Source organism: Sus scrofa, chromosome 1, assembly GCF_000003025.6.
Source record: "Sus scrofa isolate TJ Tabasco breed Duroc chromosome 1, Sscrofa11.1, whole genome shotgun sequence".
Taxonomy (NCBI): Eukaryota; Metazoa; Chordata; class Mammalia; order Artiodactyla; family Suidae; genus Sus; species Sus scrofa.
The window spans coordinates 74,716,356-74,736,455 of NC_010443.5; the positions used below are offsets into that span (position 1 = coordinate 74,716,356).

At 44.0% G+C, this 20,100-nt stretch overlaps 1 protein-coding gene across 4 annotated transcripts in view; it reads left to right on the forward strand.

Moving 5' to 3' along the window:
• Window positions 1-20,100, forward strand: part of FOXO3 (forkhead box O3) — a 133,651-nt gene that overhangs the window by 89,683 nt on the left and 23,868 nt on the right.

A 20,100-nucleotide genomic window follows, 5' to 3' on the forward strand; every position in this document is an offset into this window, starting at 1 on the left:
ACCAGAGAAATTGGTGGACCTGGCCCAGTGGCTTTACTCTCTAGCAGAGGTGTTTTTTTGTTTGTTTGTTTGTTTGTTTGTTTGTTTTAATCTTTTCTTTCTTTTTTGTTTTAGGGCCTCACCTGCGGCATATGGAGGTTCCCAGGCTAGGGGTCGAATCGGAGCTATAGCCGCTGGCCTACGCCACAGCCACTGCGACGCCAGATCCTTAACCCACTGAATGAGGCCAGGGTTCAAACCTGTGTCCTCATGAATACCAGTCAGATTCACTTCCACTGAGCCACGATGGGAGCTCCTCTAGCAGGGGCGTTGATGCACAGTGGCCTTTTCAGAGCCAAGACTTCATAAGTTTATGAGGTGCCAGGAATGGACTCAATAGCATATCAAGAAGAAGTTGAAAGATTGAAAAGGACAGTTTGAACTCTGAAATAACTCCTTTCCATCCCAAACAGGCTTGGAGAGTAACAGGATAGAATTTATCAGTGAAATATATGTAAGATTTTAGTTACTAAGTAACCTCCTTTTCTCTGAGTAAATCTGCCATCTTTTTTTCTTTTCCTGGGGCTGGCTCAGCTTTCACCAACAGTCAATGACTACAGCCCAGCAAGTACATAGCGAACTAGGAATATCGGGACTCTTTCCCCAGCATGTTCTTTTTACATATTGATGAACTTAGGAGGTGTAATTAAACATTTGTAATGCTGCCCTGTTTATTAGGCCTTCATAAACACAATTTTCAATATCCAGTGTTTAGACATGAAAAATTGAGACAGTCATGTGGTATCTTAATGCAATAAAGTTTCCTCTCTTGCGTAGCATTCATTATTCAGAATGTTGGAATCGCTTTGTGACAGATTTTTTTCATTTACTTAATTCCTGATTTTTGAAAATTCATTTTAGGGATGAATAACTGACCACAGTTTGGTTCAGTGGGAATAGTTTTTTAAAATAACTTACTGTGGTGTAGGTCACAGACATGGCTCGGATCCCTTGTTGCTTTGGCTCTGGCATAGGCCGGCGGCTACAGCTCTGATTCGACCCCTAGCCTGGGAACCTCCATATGCCACGGGAGTGGCCCAAGAAAATGGCAAAAAGACCAAAAAATAAAATAAAATAAAATAACTTACTGGATGTTATCCTACAATATCCACATAGACCATTGGTTTCCTATTGGATAGGATTTTTATTTTTATTTATTAATGTATTTTGGCCACGGCATGTGGAAGTTTCCAGGCCAGGGATTGAACCCGTGCTGTGTCTGCAACCTGCGGCACAACTGCGGCAACCCTGACTCCTTAACCTCTTGCACCACAGGGAAACTTCCAGCATTTTCTTTTTTTGTATTTAATGCTCTGGGCCTGAGTGGAGACTGGCAGATCACTGCATATGCCTTACTTTCTGCTCATTTCATGTTGCTCCAGAATCAGAAGAGCAAGCCTTTGTCAAAGTTAGAACATTGTGGTATGTCTTTTCTCACTGGCTGTGGATGTTATTTCTGATAGTTTTGCGAAAGTCATTGCTAAGGTGTGGTCCAGCATAATTCTCATGATTGGTAGAAATAGCTTTACATACTATGTTATTGTAAAATTAATTTCTAGATGCTGAGACCATCTGTCTCTCTGAACCCTATTTCCTACAATCCATCTTCATGTCTTGAAGCCCCAAAGGTGGCCTTTCTCTTGAAATCCAAGTGGATCCAAAATAAGAAGTGTTAGGAGCCTCACTGTTAATACAGTTAAATGTGCTAGGTCCCTATCCTTAGTGGCCTCCATATGTAAGAGGCCATGGGGACCAGTGCCTGCCCTGCCAGCCTTGTCGTTGGGAGATGGCAGCGTCCAGCACACACTCAGTCATTCACTGAAAAGCACTGTGAGAGTCCCTGATGACCCCTCCCATCGAGGCCGATGGGAGGCAGGCACAGAATGGCCTGTTTTGCTAGGTGCGTTTATTGCATTGTTTACCTAATGTGATTAGAAACCTCTCATTACTGTTACTAATAATTGTAATTTTGTAATCAGCTATTTTTGTTATCTAATTATGCAGAAGGAGAGAATGTGCATGTGTATTGGTGTAGAAGGGTGTATTCGTAAAATTAATCCCCAAAAAAATGAGTTTCTAGGTCTATCAGTTAGGATTAGATTTGGCTATGTTTAACAGAAAACTCTAATTTAATACTGAATTATTTTCATGCAAAAGACGTCTAGGGCTGATATGGCCATTCCAAGAAGTGACTGAGGATGTTTCCTCTTAGAGTCTGTCCCCTTGTAGCAGGTGATCGTCATCCTATGGCCCCTTAGGGTCTATTGAGATGTGGGCCAACAGGGAAAAGAAAAGCAGAACAAAAGCTCTGTCATCTGAGTCAGCAGCCTTTAATCTTGCCGGAACTTCCACGAAACTCCCACATCCACATTGTTGTCCAGAGCCAAGTCACATGGCCGAATGTAACTTCAAGGAAGTCTGGGGAATGTAGTCTCTTTTTTCTGGCAGCTCTGTGCTCAGCTAAAAAGAAAAAAAAAAAATTACTGTTCTGTGGCAAGGAAGAGGAGAGTGGAGGAATGGAGTGGTCTCATCTGCTAAGTCAAAGATTATGTACATTTTTAATATCAACAGATACTGATTTTTTTTTTTTTTTTGTCTTTTTGCCATTTCTAGGGCCGCTTCCCGCGGCATATGGAGGCTCCCAGGCTAGGGGTTGAATCAGAGCTGTAGCCGCCGGCCTACACCAGAGCCACAGCAATGCGGGATCTGAGCTGCATCTGCAACCTATACCACAGCTCATGGCAATGGTGGATCCTTAACCCACTGAGCAAGGCCAGGAATCGAACCCGCAACCTCTTGGTTCCTAGTCGGATTCGTTAACCACTGCGCCACGACGGGAACTCCCCAGATACTGATTTTTAAAGTTTGCACCCATGTAATACTTTTGCCAATTAATCCAAATTTTTATTTTCCCACTTAACAAAAAAAAATTTTTAATTTTTTTTTTTTTTTGTAGTTCTATAACTTTGACAATCAGCAGTTAGTTCTCAGCCACATTAACTGTCTATCAATTTTTGAAAGTGGTGACAGGCACATAGGTAACTACCGTGTAGAGCTTGGTTTGGTGAATCTTCAACTGCGTGCAGATACAATGTGGGACATTACTTATTCCTTTGGCCCAGACAGCTTTGTACATCAGAGTTCCCATCTCCTTTGTGGGAAATTTCTGAGTTTCTCTGAGCATCCAAGGAGGGCACACTTCTTCTTCCTTTTTTTTTTTTTTTTGCTTTTTAGGGCTACACCTGTGGCATATGGAAGTTCCCAGGCTAGGGATTGAGTCAGAGCCACAGCTTCTGGCCTGCACCACAGGTACAGCAACATAGGATCCGAGTCACCTCTTCGACCTACACCTTAGCTCACGGCAACGCTGGATCTCCGACCCACTGAGCGAGGCCAGGAATCGAACCCACATCCTCATAGATAGTAGTTGGATTCCTTTCCGCTGTGCCACAGTGGGAACTCCCCAAGGGGCGTGCTTCTGGAAACCCACTCCATGGATGTGCTTATGGTCACCACCTTATTGATGGTGGACCACCCCTTCTTGCTCTCACCGCCCTTCTTTGTGGGAGCCATTCTGCCAGGCTCTGGTCAGAAAGTTCTAAATCTTAAGAATAAAATGTTCTCTCCAACTGTACTTGAATTGTGTAGTCCACTTGAAGCATGAGTGTGGTTTCTAACAAAATGAATAATACCTACATTTCGAATTTCTAAGTGCTTCTAAAGTTTATGGCAAATGACTTAAATTTATCTAAATCTGATGCTTTATATACTGCGCCTTCCAGTGTTAAAGGTAGACTTCTTTGGAGATGGAGAACCTGGGCAAAGAGAGCATCTACCTCTTTAATGCTGCATTTCTTTTGTTACATTACAGATGCTGATCTTACTCAATGTGTTTTAGCTCAAAAGAGAAAGTAAAGGGAGAATTCTTTTATCCATTCAAGAAAATGTATTGAGAATCTTCTGTGTGTCTGCTAGAAAAAGGAATGCCACTCTTGTGGCACAGTGGGTTAATGTTCCAGTGTTGTCACTGCAGCTCTTTGGGTTGCTGCTCTGGCACAGGTTCGATCCCTGGCTGGGGAACTTCCACATGCTGTGAGAGTAGCCAAACAACAACAGAGAGAGAAAGAGAAGGAAGGAAGCAAAGAAAGAAAGAAAGAAAAAGGATATAGTTGTGCTTTCTTTCATTATTTAGCTCTTCCCAGTTTTCCTTGTATTAAGAATTTATGTAACTTTTACATATTTTTTTTTCTTTTTTGGCCACATTCCTATTCCAGGGATCAGATCCGAGCCACAGTTGCCACCTAAGCCACAGCTATGGCAACGCCGGATCCTTAACCCACTGTGCTGGACCAGGGATCGAACCTGTGTCCCAGTGCTCCCAAGACACTGCTGATCCCATTGCACCACAGCAGGAACTCCACCTCTCCATATTTTTATGCACCCCTTAAGAAATATTTTAATAATTATCACCAAGCATAGTGCCACACAGAAGAGAGCTGTCAGCAAAAAGGACAGAAAAGATATAGGACTTTTTAAATGTCCAGTGGTATCTAAATGTTAAACCTTTTTTTTTTCTTTCTTTCTTTCTACTTTTAGGCCTCTTATAGATTTAGAGAGAAAAAATAAAGCCTATTGACTATAGTAAGAAAACCTTACTGTAGCTTAAGTTGGTGTTTTTAAAATGATAGCCAATTCTGCCAAATTCTTTTGGCAGCTACTCTAGACTGACAGCACTAAAAATTGATTACTTGCTGGTTGTTGCTAACAGTTCTTTATTTATGTAGCCCTTGCTCCCCAGCCCAGGCTGAGGTCCCTCTCTAATGTTAGTATCTGGAGTCCCTGTGCGGGGACCTGCTGCCCATGTGGTGTGAGTTGACTCTCATTTACTCCTGGATGTCTGCATTCTTTCCCCATAGATCCACAGAATGCGTCAGAGCAAATTAACGTAATTTTCTGATTGATGCAAAGAGAACCAAAGAAAGCTTGTTGTGTTTGATGGCCAAAATACCACACAGCGTGAGCAGAGTAAAACTGCTGGCCCATTTCATAGCACTCTAATTGATAATTATTTCTCAAAGGGCACATTATTTGGCCGCATGGCAACCATCCAGTATCATTCCAGAGGCATTGGACGCGTAGGTACATGTGAACGCTGTAGTAAATATATGCTTCCTTTTGCCAAGAATGGAAGTAGATTGTCCAAGAGGAAAGGGGAGGGAAAAGAAAATACCAATTTCCTCTCTACCAGAACATGTCTGGCTTCAATCAGTACTTAAAAACTGTAGAGCATGAAATCTTGTAAGGTTTTTATATTTCATAGTAGAGGCTCCTGGTTCATAGTTAATAAGCTAGAAAATTAACTCTCTTTGGGAAACTTGGAGTGTTTAACTGTTATGTGTGTGCATGTTTTTGCTCTAGGTTCATGGGAACTGCCTAGTCCTTCTTCCTTTCTGCGGGTCTGCAGCTGCTAAATGCGGTCTCAGGAGTGAAGAAAATGTGTGTGAGAGAGCGGGCATGGAAGGAGGAGGGCATCCTGATATTTAACCCTTCCCAGTTGTCCTTGTTGCGACAAGGATAGTCACAGTTACGACAATCACTGTGGCACAGAGAAAGATCTTGAAAGCATTTCCATCAGGGATAGATTTGGGTCAGCCCGTATGCAGGTCAGGGGAACCAAGGAACAATTCTTCCCCCTAAGAATGGCCCAGGGCTCCCTGCTGGAGATCTGGCCCCTGCAGAAACTCGGTGCATGTTACCTGGGAGACATACATAATATGGTCTGCTCTTGTGTCCAGTAGGGGAGGAAGGCAGAAGTGCCAGACCCAACCCTGCCATTCACTCAGCTCTTCTCCTCCAGCAAACCGTGGTGTTGAGCAATAGCTGAAAAGAATGGCGACCAATGCAGATGAAACCCTGCAAAGTGACAGTATCAGCAGCTTCTCTTTTCTCCCCCCACCGCCCCGTATTAATAGTTTACTTTTATAAAGGCTTCTGGGTCCTTAGCAGCCAGGTCAGAACATTCAAGATGTTGGAGCCATGTATGTCTACCTCTTGCTTGTGATGTCGTTTTTTCCCTCCATCCCATTATCTTGTGTTTCTTCTTGTTTATGTAGGGGTAGAGAAGGAAGTTAGACATGAATTGCCCAGTTTTATCTTGTGCAGTTAAGGAAATGTCAGCAGTTCATAAACTAAAGCAGTGGACTGTCAAGAACTGTTAGAATCTGAGATTTGACCCTACTAGCCATGAGACTCTTGGGTCAGAGGCAAAGGAATTTATTACTCACTTGTAACCCAGCAAGCAGCATATTTTGCATCAGCTCCATCCATGCTCCTGAGTCTCATGGGTAAGAGTGACACAGATGAGCCCAGGTTGATGCCTGCACCTGCAGGGGCTTCTGTTAATGGGAGAGGAACCCTGAGTTTGGGGATCCTAAATCTTTTGTAATGAGCAGTTGGCATATCCATTGCTCCCGAGGGTGGTGCCATCACTGTCTTTCATGGCTGTTCACTGTACAAATGTAGACATCCTTGAAAGATAGTCCAGAACAAATGGCTATTAGTGCTGTGCTTGCAAAACATGCAGATACATCAGAGACCCTTGGAAAATGGTCTCCCAACTTGGGTTTGTTAACCTTACAAGAAGCTCAGTGTGACTTCCCCATTCCATCCACAAATTAACATCAGGACTTGGCTGTCTTTCTTACTTGGGGAGACTGCTGAGGTCATGGCCATTTGAAAGAACCTGATGAACTTGTTGCTGGAGAAACAGGAAATATAGGGTGATATTATTCCACGTAATGCCTCAGAGTCAGGAGTGTGTTAGTTGAAGCTACCTTTGAACCTGAAAATGGCTCAGCAACATCTGTCCTGGTGTGTTTTTCCTTCTTGTCCTGATGTGAAGGGATTAGTTTCAGTGGGCCCTGCACTAGAGTAAGTAATTTGTGAAGCCCTAGGGAAAGCCCTAGTACCTTGGTTGTGCTATGAGCTCACACACATTTCCTATCAGCAAATGAACGAGCTCAGGGGAAACAGTTGGAAACTTGAATAAGTCCAGATGACAAGCCCCAGGAAGTTGGGGGAGAGAAGCTGAGGGCCAAACCTTCCAAATCAGACTCAGCCAAGGAGGCAGTTATAGAGCCAGGGGTCCTGCATCTTCAGAACTGGCCTTGGAATCACTGGCAGCTAGTGTGTGGGGACCAGTGAGCCCTGAAGCAGTGTGACACCTGCTGCAGGAGGCAAGGGCTCACCCCCCTCAACTCTCCCCCACACACTTAGGGTCTCTGATGTCTTACAAACTCTCAGTCTCTTGTGTGACTGTGCTTGCCAGTTAATATTATCCCTCCTGCTCTTCGCGAGATAGATGTTACATTTACCGATGCTCACGCTTCCTGTTTCTATGTGCGGCAGTGAAGGAGAGTACAGCCTGGTACACAGTAGTACTAAAATACTGCATTCTTCTCATGCTTTTTAGGAAAACTGTGATTTATCTCATGCACACTCAGCCTGCTTCACTCATCATAGTTTGGGGGCAGTGCTAATAGTAACTTGCACATTGGAGAACATCCTAGATGATAAATGAAATGCACCAATATCCGGGTGGCTCACTCAGTGTTTTCTTCAGATGAATGGAGTGAATGCCTGGTTCTTGTGGTCAGTGGAAATGTCCTCTCCTCTCTTTCTTTGATCATTTCATGTGGACTTTCAAGCTGGCTGGTACTCATCTGTGTGTGTAATTGGCACCCAGGAGTGTCCTGGAATCAATGGTTGATTCACTCGGCATTTAGCAATATCATTATATTGGTCATCAGCCACTTTTGCATCCTGTGGTTTTAAACAAGAAGAAATCTTGCAAAACCAGAACAGTGAAATGCTATCCACGCCAGTGAGGTTTTCAGGTAGAGGAAGCAGTTCCGCAGGAGATCCCTTGTTAGTTGAATGTCACTGGGGTGTGGCATGGAAAAGAGGGTCTTGTAGGCCTGAGTCATTTTGCAGAATCTTTTGGCAGTTGTGTTTGCAATAACCAATGTGAGATGCTCTGTGACGTGAGATTTGCTTTCTTTCTCTGCTTCTTTCACCAGTAACACCTTGATTTTTGATGACTGTTAGAGTAATTAACACTGACACTGGATGGCAGCCTGTTCCCAGATGCATACACACGTGTCTGTTTTGTAAATACTAGCCCCAGCTTTTTCCTGCTTTGGCTGAAAAATATGCCTCCACCCCTCCCAGTCCTTCCAGGGTGTGGGCCCGTGCGTAGCTAGCTGTGTGACTATGCCCACACGTTGGCATATATTTCACAGCTACCAAAAAGAAACTCATTGCTCTTGAAATAACAAGACAAAAAAGAACCATTTTTTTTCTGAACCATAACATCTGAAGAGCTGGAAACAGGCAATGTTTGTATGTGTGAGGCTCATGCAGTGAATAACACGTGAAGGAAGGGGTTGTATACTAAGAACAGAAAGGCACTTTTCCTGGATCTCAGATGTCAAACTCTCAAGCTGTTGAACTCGCCCACTCAGCACTTCCACATCCATCCTTTTAATATGGTGCATTGTCAGTGGTTTCTGTTTCTGCAGGTTTTGATGCCAGAAGACAAATAATAAAATAACATGCATACGAAGCCTTAGAGCAGTTTTCTACCAGAGTTTTTGATTGAGGCTAAACAGAAGCATCCTGATCGTGCTGTCAGTTGGCAGGCAAAAGGCATCATATTTTAAAATTCACATAGTTTGAAAGCAAGCTAATCTTTTCTGGCTCAGTAATAAACTAATTAGGTGTTTTAAGTAGTACAGAGTGGAGTCCCTGTTTCAGATTAAGCCTTGTAATAGCAAGGCCCAGGGTAAAGCAGACATTTTGCCTGATGTCTCTGGGCTTCAGACTATAGCCTAATGCCAGCTGTTTGGGGACCTGAATAGGCCTGCAAGGGACAACCAGGTAAACTGACTCCCCTCAGTCATGGCGTGATGCTTGCTGGGTACAGAGGCCACTGGATGTGCCACTGAGGAAGGCCTGGACACTCAAAAGTTTACAGTGGTGACCCTGTCTGGTCATTCCCTAAAAGCAGTGATCCCCGATCAAGGTGGGACATGTCCACAGTGTCCCTTTGGGGGAATATCTGAGGAAAAAAAACAAGGGTCATTTCTAAAAATGATCCAGTTCCAACAAGGCTTGCCTCATTGGCGACTCATTCTTCCACCACTTCCGTCTTTTTCATAGTTCTAGGGATCGTGTTTGGAAACTTACAGCTGGGAGTATTTAGTTCAGTGACACAGGTCTGTGTAGTCTTGAAAGCTCTCTGTCCCTTGGTCACCTGTGACTGATGCCTTTCTCCTTGGGTGGTTCAGTAACTTAAGAGGGACACCCCTGGTGCTGTGGTGAGAGCTTTGCTCTAGGATTAGCCTTGGGCTTGATTTCTGGCACCACCGCCTCTAGGCAGTTACTCTTTTGGGCCTCTGTGTCCTCCTGACAGGCTTGCTCTGAAAATAAAATGAGATTCGATTTTACCGAGCACAGAAGTTAGCCCTGGCGGTACCAGGTACAATAAGTGCCTTCAGTTTGCAGGTGCAGTGGACCCTGTTTTGGATTTTTCTTGTTACCTCCGTGCTCGCTGGGAAGAGACTTTAGAACCAGATGTGTTACCTCTGGTTTCGAGGGTGCCTCTGAGTGCTCCGGGTCAACCGTGTTGCCGAGTAATGGGGCTCCATAACATCCTGAGACAAGCAGAGGGTCAGCTTTACACCCTGGCCGCACCAGAGCCCATTCTCCCGCGCCCCCCTCCTCCCAGTAGCCCACTTACCACTCTTCTGCCCACCTCTCTAATAGTACAGAGAGTCTGAAGCTCCTTCCTAGACTGTATCGTCTTATTTTTGGAAATTGGGTTGTATAATCGAAGTTAATACCCAAGGCTGAGATTCGTCAACTTGAGAACAACCTAAATGCTTCTTCCTGTTTTACAGGGGACACTTACTTCCATTCTTCGCACATTGAAGATCATTCACTGGTCTCCTGTTTTCTAACATTTCATTTTAACATATAATTCATGCCTATTTTGTGGTGACTTCCCCTTCCCACTCATTCATTGATTAGAGTGAATGAGCACCTGCTGTGTACCAGCCCCATGCTAGGAGGTAAAGCCATAATAAGACATCTGGTTGTAAAGGGCTCAGTATGTGTCAGAGGAGATAGACATCTATCCTCAAGTTGTAAAGCAAGACAGGCTGAAGTCGGATGGATGGATGGATTATCCATCGTCTGTGCTCCCTGCACCTCACCCCTTAAGTTGTTATGGTAATCCGGATGCTGGGACGAATGGTGTCTGTAGCCAGTATTTACTGTACCACCTCAAGGCCTGGAGATCTGCGTCTGTCTCAGCTTGGCCGTCCTTTCCTGGCTGATTGAATTCAGGTTTGCTTTGTATCTCTCTGGTCGTGAGTCTCTTTCACTGTAAAGTTCAGGCTGCTTATTACTAGGTGGGTTTCACAGCCTTCTCCATTTTCCACAGTATTACTTTTTAACTGAACTTTCTGCCCTGATGATTACTTATATAATGCCACATGAGACGCTGATGTGTTCCTGAATTGTGGATGTGTATTTCCAGAGCCGTTTTATTCTCCATTTCCGCCCACAGTACGTTTTCAAACTGGAAAAGTTTGCAGTTTTTTTTTTTTTTAGTCTAAGTGAAAATTATGTTATTAATAAAACTATTTCTGTTCTACTTTGCAGTGTCAGTTTCAAGAATGTCCTCTTAATAACTTCGTGGCTTTTAACCCTTTGAAGCATCCATTTTGTGTGGCTAGTCCTGCACAGCCTTAAAGGGAAATTTAAGTAGCATGTGTTTGCTGAACCCTTTATGGAAAGGGGAAGGGATTCAGTCACATCAGGAAGAAGCCCGGAGAAAGAACAGGGACAGCCAAATGCTGCAGCTTTAACCTGCTTTCTGGAGGCTGTCTTTCCGTTGACTGCATGTTGCTTCTCAGTTAGTTGCTGCTTCTTCAGGGATCGGTGGGGAGGTGGAGCTGGAAGCAGGAGGGTTTGGGGGTGGAGAGGGTGCTGCAGGGAGTGGGTGTGGGCAGAGGGCGCAAGGCTGCCAGGGTTCTCTGTGTGCCGGAAGTGCAGGTTTGGCTGGGAGGAATGGAATGTTCCCTCTTGCCCTCCAAGAGCAGAAACAGCTGTGGAAGGTCTGAAAAGATCGCTCAATGAAAAAAATTTTTAAAAAAATCAATATGAAAATAAAAACCCACACTAGGAAACCCAGCAAAACTGCCTCTAACAGTGCAGGTAGCTCTTTAGGGGAGTTTTCTTCCCATCTAGGATATCTTTTTCTGTTGGGGGCAGAACAGATTGCCTAGGTCTTCCTCTCCTAAACGAGCTTCCCATGTCTTACTTTTGTTGGGATAGAAAATGGATTCATTTTGCCCATCACCAGGGTTGTTATTTTATTCCTCCAAACGAGAGGCCAGAATCTGTGCTTACTGCATAAAAACTTGAAACAAACGTTAGTTTTCCAAGATCTCTCTGGGTAGAAGATTATTGTCAGCAAGTTTAATGGAAATCTTGTTTCTAGCCGGAAATTTAATCCTTCAGCCAAATTCCTGACAATATTTATTTTAGAAAATCATTTTTTAAAAATAAGTCTCTTAATGGTTGAAACATTTAGTGTTCTAGAGATGAGTAAGAGTGGAGCTTGCCTGGAACTTGTCTTGCACATCAGGGTTGATTATGTAATCCTCTATATGAATGTTTGTATTTTCTTCTCTGTCTGAAAGGCTCCTGTAGCTGGTCCATATGTATAGTCAGAGATAATAACTCTGACTTCAGGTCTGTTTTATGCTCTCATACTTTGCATACTCACTTTCGATCAAGTTAGCCCTCAGATAACATGTAGGAGAAGAGGGTAAGCCAGCTAAATGGCTAATGGCTAATAAGAACCAGCCCTCACACTCCCCCCTCAGGTGGTGGCACTGTTTGGCCCTTTGCAGTGTCCCCTCCCTCCCCAGGGTCTTTGCACTGAGTGCAGTGATACAGTGTTTTGTACAGCCGAGGAATGAGACACTTTTTTTTTTTTTTTTTTAATATTCTCGAGGCTCTCTTTGCTTGTGTACTTTGGTTCTCAGAGAAGTTCAGTAAGTAACACTTGGAAGCTAATAAGTACCTCAGCATTGGGGTATGGCTTTTTCCGTGGTTATTTTTATGCAGTCTCTCTTTTTGGCATATTGTTTGAAGGACAGTCTATTATAAAAGAGATATGTGAGGCTGCATGCTAATTTAGGGAGGGTTCTGAAAATTACAGGGATCAATTACTGTCCCAGCCCATCCCTTCTTCAGCCCGTATCAGTTCCTACTTTTGCAAAAGTCCACTTGCCCTGTTTTCTGTCCATGCCTAGCGATTTTGGATGGAGAAGTGGCATGGGGCAGACTGGATGACTATCATACGAGGCAGTGCGAGATCAGGGACCCTTCCCCCTACCTTTAAGAAAAACAAAGATATCTGGACCTCAGTGATCTGCAAAACTGTTCTAAACTCTCCATTTTACTCTGTACCTATAAACATAACTTTAATCTATGAGCCTGATTCTCCTCCTTACCTTCTAAAATGTGGAACCTTGAACCTGAAGAACATGTGCTGTGCTGTGTTATCAGACCTGGAAGGACCAGCAGTACATTAGCTTTGGACTCAGAGTCTTAGCCAGTAGAAACATACAGGGGAAATTCTAGTGATTCTCAGCTCTAACTGCACCTTAGAATAATCAGGGGAGCTTTAAAAATGTTCCTCTGCCCAGGCCTTACCTGTACCAGTTCCTAAGAGTGAGTTCTTAAAAGTCTCCCCAGGTGCTGAGAAGAGGCAGCCAGGGTGGAGAACTGATACCTAAGAGAAATCATGGCTTCGGCCTGAGAACTGCCCTTGACAGAGCCTGTCATTATAAATCTAAGAGCCTGCCTTTGCCCTGCTGTTTTATGGCTCCCAGCCCCCAGGGTCTCCCCCTGACTCATGGTTTCCATCGGCCTTTTCACGTGACCATTTTCATCTACCTTTCAGCAGATGCATACATTTGGATTTAGGCCTTTGGCAGCCGCATTCTGAATTCTCAGTGCCCACAAGTCAAAGCAGGGAGACCTACTGGAAGGGCTGGTCCTGTGTGCAAGGTGGATGAGTATAGGATTTAAAAGTAGTCCTTTACAGTGGTCCCCACTGACATCCCTTGGGGCCCAGGGAGATGCCTGCAATCTGCTTGGTGGGAAGCAATGGGTCTGGCTTGGGAGCTGACAACCGTAACTCATTTTGAGATACAAAAAAATAAATAAATAAATAAAAAGCAGAGGCCTTTAAGAGTTAAATTACACAACTCCCTTTTTATTTTTAAAGTCAGTGGATTCCTTGTTGCCTTTGCTGAGAAAGATAAATTGATACCACATGTTGCTTCCAGACAAAACCCTCTCTGTGTTCCAGGGGAAGCACATGCAGCTGGTGTCTGGGTTAGTGGAGAGTCCTTACAAGGTAAACATGGGTTGGAAGGGGCTGGAGCAGACAGAGGGTAGCAACATTTGGGAAATTACCAGCTCCTCCTGAGTGGCACAGCACCTTTGAAATACTTTTAAGAGTTTGAAATCTTTTCCTGGAAGGAGCCGCCCTCTCACCTTTTGGCTTCAAGTGTATGATGCTCGGAAAACAGTAAGTGAACATTCGTGATGTCACTGCTTCCGTATGTGGGATCTGACAGTTGAGAGCCTCTTTTGTGCTTGGCACTCCGATGAGTAATTTGCATGCGTAATTTAATCTTCCCAAAGATCCAAGAGTTTGACAGAGAGGCTGTTTTTATTCCCATTTTGTGAAAGAGGTGGCCAAGGTTAGGTCAGTTGCCCAGGGTCATAGGACAGGAGTCCAGCTACGACCTGGCTGACATTGAAGCCTGCCTCCCGCCATCGGCCACCTTAAATTGCATTTGTGAATTACCCGCTTTGTAAAATATTAGTGGAATACTTACTCGTTTCAGGCAGCTTCTCTCCAACACCGAATCAAATCTGATCCGTTTGCGGTCCATCTGTCTTCACAGCCAGTTGGCATAAATATAGTGACTGTGTGAGCTTTGGCATTAGAGATAAATATATCTTGCATTAGGAAGCTGTCTTCCTTATTGAAAGAAAAAGAATTTGGAGATTCTGATAAGGACAGTCATCTCTCTGCTGATTTCTTCAGGGAGGGCCAAGGAGTGGGCTCTCTAGGCTGTGGACCACAGTCAGCATGACTGTGAGATGTGAGTTCCTTCCTTCACACACCGTCTTCACATTCCTCCTTGAAGAATTAGGCCCCTCGTGGCAGCTGCAATCACACAAGACAGGTTTGCCGGCTCTGTTACCAATTAACTTCACCCAGTGCAGGCCTTGCTTCATTGTAAATGGTTTTGTGAAAGAGAAGATTGACATAAAAATGAGACAGAGTAATCTGCCCTGTCTTCAGACACATTGTGTTTCAGTCGCTTTCAGGGTTTTCCACATCTTTGGGCCCAAGTTGAGGGAAAAAAAAAAAAGAAAGAAAATTGGCCTATTTGTCCCTGACAAAAGTTTCTTCCTAGAAATGTTAGGTTTGCTGTAATTCAGCCTCTGGGTATCTTGGTGGATTTAAATAACCAGAACTGTTGACATGGTTTGGAGTTGGGATTCTAGTAACTGAGGGGCTCATTTAGTAAGCAAATGTGATGACAGAACGGCCTGAGGTCTAGCAGCGGGGGTCCTGGTTGGCAATATTGACCTTGTCGCCTTAGCCTTAGGAAAAGCACATCCCTAGTACTTGACCAGTTAACACTGGTTGGCCTCACAACATATTTCAAAATGTGTATTTAGATGTGATTAGAAAAATCACTCTAGTCCTGTCAAACCATTCCTCCTTTACTGTCAGCTCCCAAACCCCAACCTAATGTAAAATCAGAAATTTACAGAGTTCCCATCATGGCTCGGTGATTAACGAACCCAACTAGGATCCTTGAGGACATGGGTTCAATCCCTGGCCTCGATCCGGTTAAGGATCTGGTGTTGCCATGACCTGTTGTGTGATGTGGTGTAGGTTGCAGACGCAGCTCGGATCCTGCATTGCTGTGGCTGTGGTGGAGGCCGGTGGCTACAGCTCCAATTCGACCCCTAGCCTGGGAACCTCCATATGCTGCTGGTGTGGCCCTAAAAAAGACAAAAGACAAAAAAAAAAAAAAAAAAAAAAAAAACAAAACAAAACAAAAAAAAAAAAACAAGAGAGAGAGAGAAATTTAGAATTTTTGGTGTGATAGATGGATTGTTGGCGAACCATAGAAAGGTTTGCCAATACCTTGTATCAGCCAATGCATAATGTGGCCGATACATTTTTAATTGTAGTTTTTTAGTTTTAAATATGGTGCATTGAAACTAATTTAGAGTCTCCTTAAGAAGAGGTCTTTAGAGAACTTACACGACAAATCCTAAGAGGAGTTTGCACTTGGCTTGTCTGTTTTTATAAATTCCACTTCTTTATTCCTGGGATTAAGATGAGAGAGGAGGTGGTTTGAAATCTTACAGAAATGAGGCGGGATGAAAGGAGTTCCTGCCGGTGCAATGGGCTGACGATCCAGCTCATCTCTGTGGCATTGCGGGTTTGATACCCAGCACAACTGTGGTATCTCAGATTCGATCCCTGGCCTGGGAACTTCCATGTGCCATGGGCATAGCTGACAAAGAAAGAAAGAAATCTTATCACCATTAACTTCTGTTATAAGGAAAGATATGGGGAAACGTTGCAGTTCTGATATTTTCTCTGGCATTTATTTATTTACCTTTTCCCAATTCACCAAAATTTAGCTAGAGAACCTATTGATTAGAATCATGACCTGTGAGGCAAAAAGGCAGAATATATTTCTGGTATCTGACCTTGTTAGGGTGATGGGGCATTTAGGCCAGAAATGGACAGAGGGGCTGTATTGATTGGCCTTTGTCAATGCAACGCCCCTTTCAGATTATGGATTTTATAAATGGAAGGCCAGCCAACGCGTATGGATAGAAGGCCCCTGAGATGGGACGTGAGGATGTTGGTGTCACACTCTGTGTCTGCGTTTGCATTGTCTTAGTAATGAAGCTGGAAAAACCCGTCTGTAGGCATTATGCCTCAGGGGATGTCTCCTGCCCCTAGTAACCTCAAAGCAAAGAGCTAAGATTGGAAACTGAAGCTAATCACCCATTTAATAAGATGGGTTTTGTGTTAGAATCTAAGGGTAGTTTGTATTGGTTTGTGTGGTAACCACAGCCCTCTCTTGAGAGTGAATGCTACAGTGGCCATAAACATGGGCTGTGGAATGAGGCTTTACCCTCAGGCTTGCTGTTCTTTCTTTTAAAAACCATTTTTAGGAAAGACCTACCAAAGCATTACTTTTAACTATTTTACAAACCAAATTATAGTCATAAGATTGTGCCTTTGTATCCTTTTTCTTTCCTAAATGTTTCTGTATGTTAGGACAGAGAGGTTAAATGATAACTTTGGAATAATTTGGGGACGGACCTGAGAAGGGTTATAGAGAAGGCATTGGATTGGAGTTGGGAAAACAGATTTACCAGTTTGGTTCTTATAGACACTAGCTGTGTGGTATGACCTTTTGTAAGTTATTTAATAGCTCTCAGCCTGAGCCTTCAGATGTATGATGAGAACTCCAACGTTGCGGGTTTATAAGGAGGATGAGAGACCAGGAATCTAAAACCTCTGGCCTAGTGACAGTGCTGAAGTCAGGCAGGCTCTTCCTCTCCCCTCTTGCAGTTAGGAGCCTGAGCCCTGACACCCTGTGGTTCTGGTCCTCCCTGTGGGTTTTCCAGCTCCTTTACCACACACCCTTACAGAAGCTTAGTTTCTCCAAACTCTAACCAATGGTAGCTTGCAATTTTATAAAATTACACACATACATTGTTGGGGTTTAGAGTTGAAATAATAGATGACCATTAAAAAAATCTACATAGGGCATTTTGGAAGTCTGTAAAGTATTTCATCTTCTTTCTTAGTTGGTTTGGAATTGGTGAAACTAAAAATACATTTAACAATATTGTTCTCCAGGGAGTTCCCCTTGTGGCTCAGTGGGTTAACAACCCGACTAGTATCCTTGAAGATGCGGGTTCGATTCCTGGCCTCGCTCAGTGAGTTAAGGATCCGACATTGCTATAAGCTGCAGCGTAGATCCAGGATACAGCTCAGATCTGGCGTTGCTGTGGCCGTGGCGTAGGCCGGCAGCTGCAGCTCCAATTCGACCCCTAGTCTGGGGACTTCAGTATACTGGAGGTGCAACCCTAAAAAAAAAAAAAAAAAAAATGTGTGTGTGTGTATGCTTTTCAAAGGGGGGGATTACTGGCTGGTTCTGATTTATTATCGTTAATTCTTTTTTTTTTTTTTTTTTTTTTTGGCTTTTGTTGTTGTTGTTGTTGTTGCTATTTCTTGGGCCGCTCCCTCGGCATATGGAGGTTCCCAGGCTAGGGGTCGAATTGGAGCTGTAGCCACCAGCCTACGCCAGAGCCACAGCAACTCGGGATCCGAGCCACGTCTGCAACCTACACCACAGCTCACGGCAACGCCGGATCGTTAACCCACTGAGCAAGGGCAGGGACCGAACCCACAACCTCATGGTTCCTAGTGGGATTCATTAACCACTGTGCCACGACGGGAACTCCCATCGTTAATTCTTGATGCTGGTATGAATCCTTTCCAAAATCTAGAGCAAAGTGGAGGGGGCTGGCCAGAGGAGGAGTCACATGGCCAGTGTCCACATGCCCCCACATAAACTTCAGGGCCTCCCTCTTTTTTCACCAAGAAGCTTGAAGGTTTCTGTTAATAGATCCAGTTGTCTGAGGGAGTACACAGTAATAGAACTCCCTTGCCCTTGCCTGCTTTTTGAACCCTGTGGAGTGAGTTTTAAGAGCATGTTTCATATCTATTATAAAGTGTTTTACTTTTTAAAGAAATGTAATTTCTGACCCATTAGTGGAGATGCCATTATTCATTTAAAAGCATAAGAGTAAAGGAGAAGCAGGATTTATAGTCTCCTGGGCAACATTTGTCTCTTCAGATACTCAGCATGTTGCCTGTCATCTTCTTTACGGCCACATAGAAATGCCAAGTTATGACCCGAGGTTGCTGGTGCCCACTGCCCAGCCTGTGCTGTCAGCCCTCCTTGCAGGGGAATGTATGCACGGGAAGCACTCTGAGTATTTTGGGTTATTTACGTACGGTGAAATCCCACTGACTTTCTGTGTTTTAAAAACATTCTGGTAGAACACATGTATTTGTATCTTCCACATAAATACATTTGGTCATTGCCAATTTTTTTTTTTTTTAACTACGGTAACTTTTAGAATGGTTCGTATTTAATAGGCAGCAGGAGGCAATATCTTTTGTCTTTAACTTGCAAATAAAAACTCATCTGGCCTGCAGGTGCTGTTCCAGATGTGACAGACGCCATCAGCTCTGTTCTTTTCCTGCACGGGAGGCCTTTACAGATGAGCCTGCCCCAGGCAGTGAGCTCTCTCCACTGTGGACCCCGTGCTTCATAACAGCAGTAGGGGCACTCTGACGTGGTAGCGTGACTGGCTCCTGAAGTATATTATCATATACCATCCTTACAGCATCCTGGGAAGGAAGGGATGGCTTGGATATTAAGGCTGTCATGAAGACGGAGGACTGAGTTGTTGCAGACAGATTAAACGATTTGCTCTCAAGGTCACATGGTTGGTCAGAGGCAGAGATAGGACTGGATCTGGGTCATCCCTGTTAACTGGGCTTAGCTTCCAAGCCAGAAGGAGGATTCTTGCAAGATGGGTGCACTTGTTAGCTTTTTGAGAATAAATATTCTGCCCTTTTTCTTTTTCCTTTTTTTTAAGGGCCACACTTGGGGCATATGGAAGTTCCGAGGCTAGGGGTCAGATCAGCACTGCAGCTGCCAGCCTACACCACAAGCACAGAATCTTAGCTGTGCCTGTGACCTATCCCACAGCTTATGGCAAATGCCAGATCCTTAACCCACTGAGCAAGGCCAGGGATCAAACCCTTGTCCTCATGGATACTAGCTGGGTTTATCACTACTGAGCCACAACGGGAACTCCTCTTTTTCCTTTTTTAATAAATTCTTTTTTTCTTTTTCTTTCTTTCTTTCTTTTTTTTTTTTCTTTTTTTTTTTCTTTTTTTGGTTTTTTTGCCTTTTTAGGGCTGAACCCATATGGAGGTTCCCAGGCTAGGGGTCTAATCAGAGCTACAGCTGCTGGCCTACACCACAGCCACAGCAACCAGATCCTTAACCCACTGAGCTACAGCAAATGTGACCTACACCACAGCTCATGGCAACACCAGATCCTTAACCCACTGAGCGAGGCCAGGGATCGAACCTGCAACCTCATGATTCCTTGTCAGATTCATTTCCGCTGTGCCATGACGGGAATGCCCTAATAAGTCTTTTAATATAGGATAGTTTTAGATTTACAGAAAAGTTTCAGAACTGATACAGAGTTGTCGATGTTGGGTATCCACATCAGGGTTCCCCCGTCGTTAACATCCTATTTTAGTTTGGCACTTTTGTCACAACTAATAAACCAATATTGATGCAGTATTGTTATGAACTAAGGTCTGTGCTTTATTCACATTTCCTTCATTTTTGCTGCTCCTTTCTCTGCCCGGCATCCCTTCCTGGGTACCACATTGCTGGTTGAGTCACCCTGCTTCCTTAGGCTCCTTGTGGATGGATCTGACAGTATTGAGGAGCGCTGGACAAGCATTTTTAAATGTCTCTTAGTTGGGATTTGTCTGCAGTTTTTCTCATGATGAGACTGGGATGATGGGTTTTGAAAGGAAGATTAGAAGGGAAGGTGCTGTTTCCGTCACAGTACAGCAAGAGTGCATATTATCAACCTGACTTTGCCCTGTTGATGTTGACCCCCCCCTCCTTTCCACACTCTGCTCTTTGGAAGGAGGTTACTGAACTCAGACCACATGGCCTTGAGGAGGGAGTGTCTCTAGAAATTATTCAGAATTTTTCTGAATGGGAGACCGTCCTGCTTCTTCTGTCAACTCAGCAC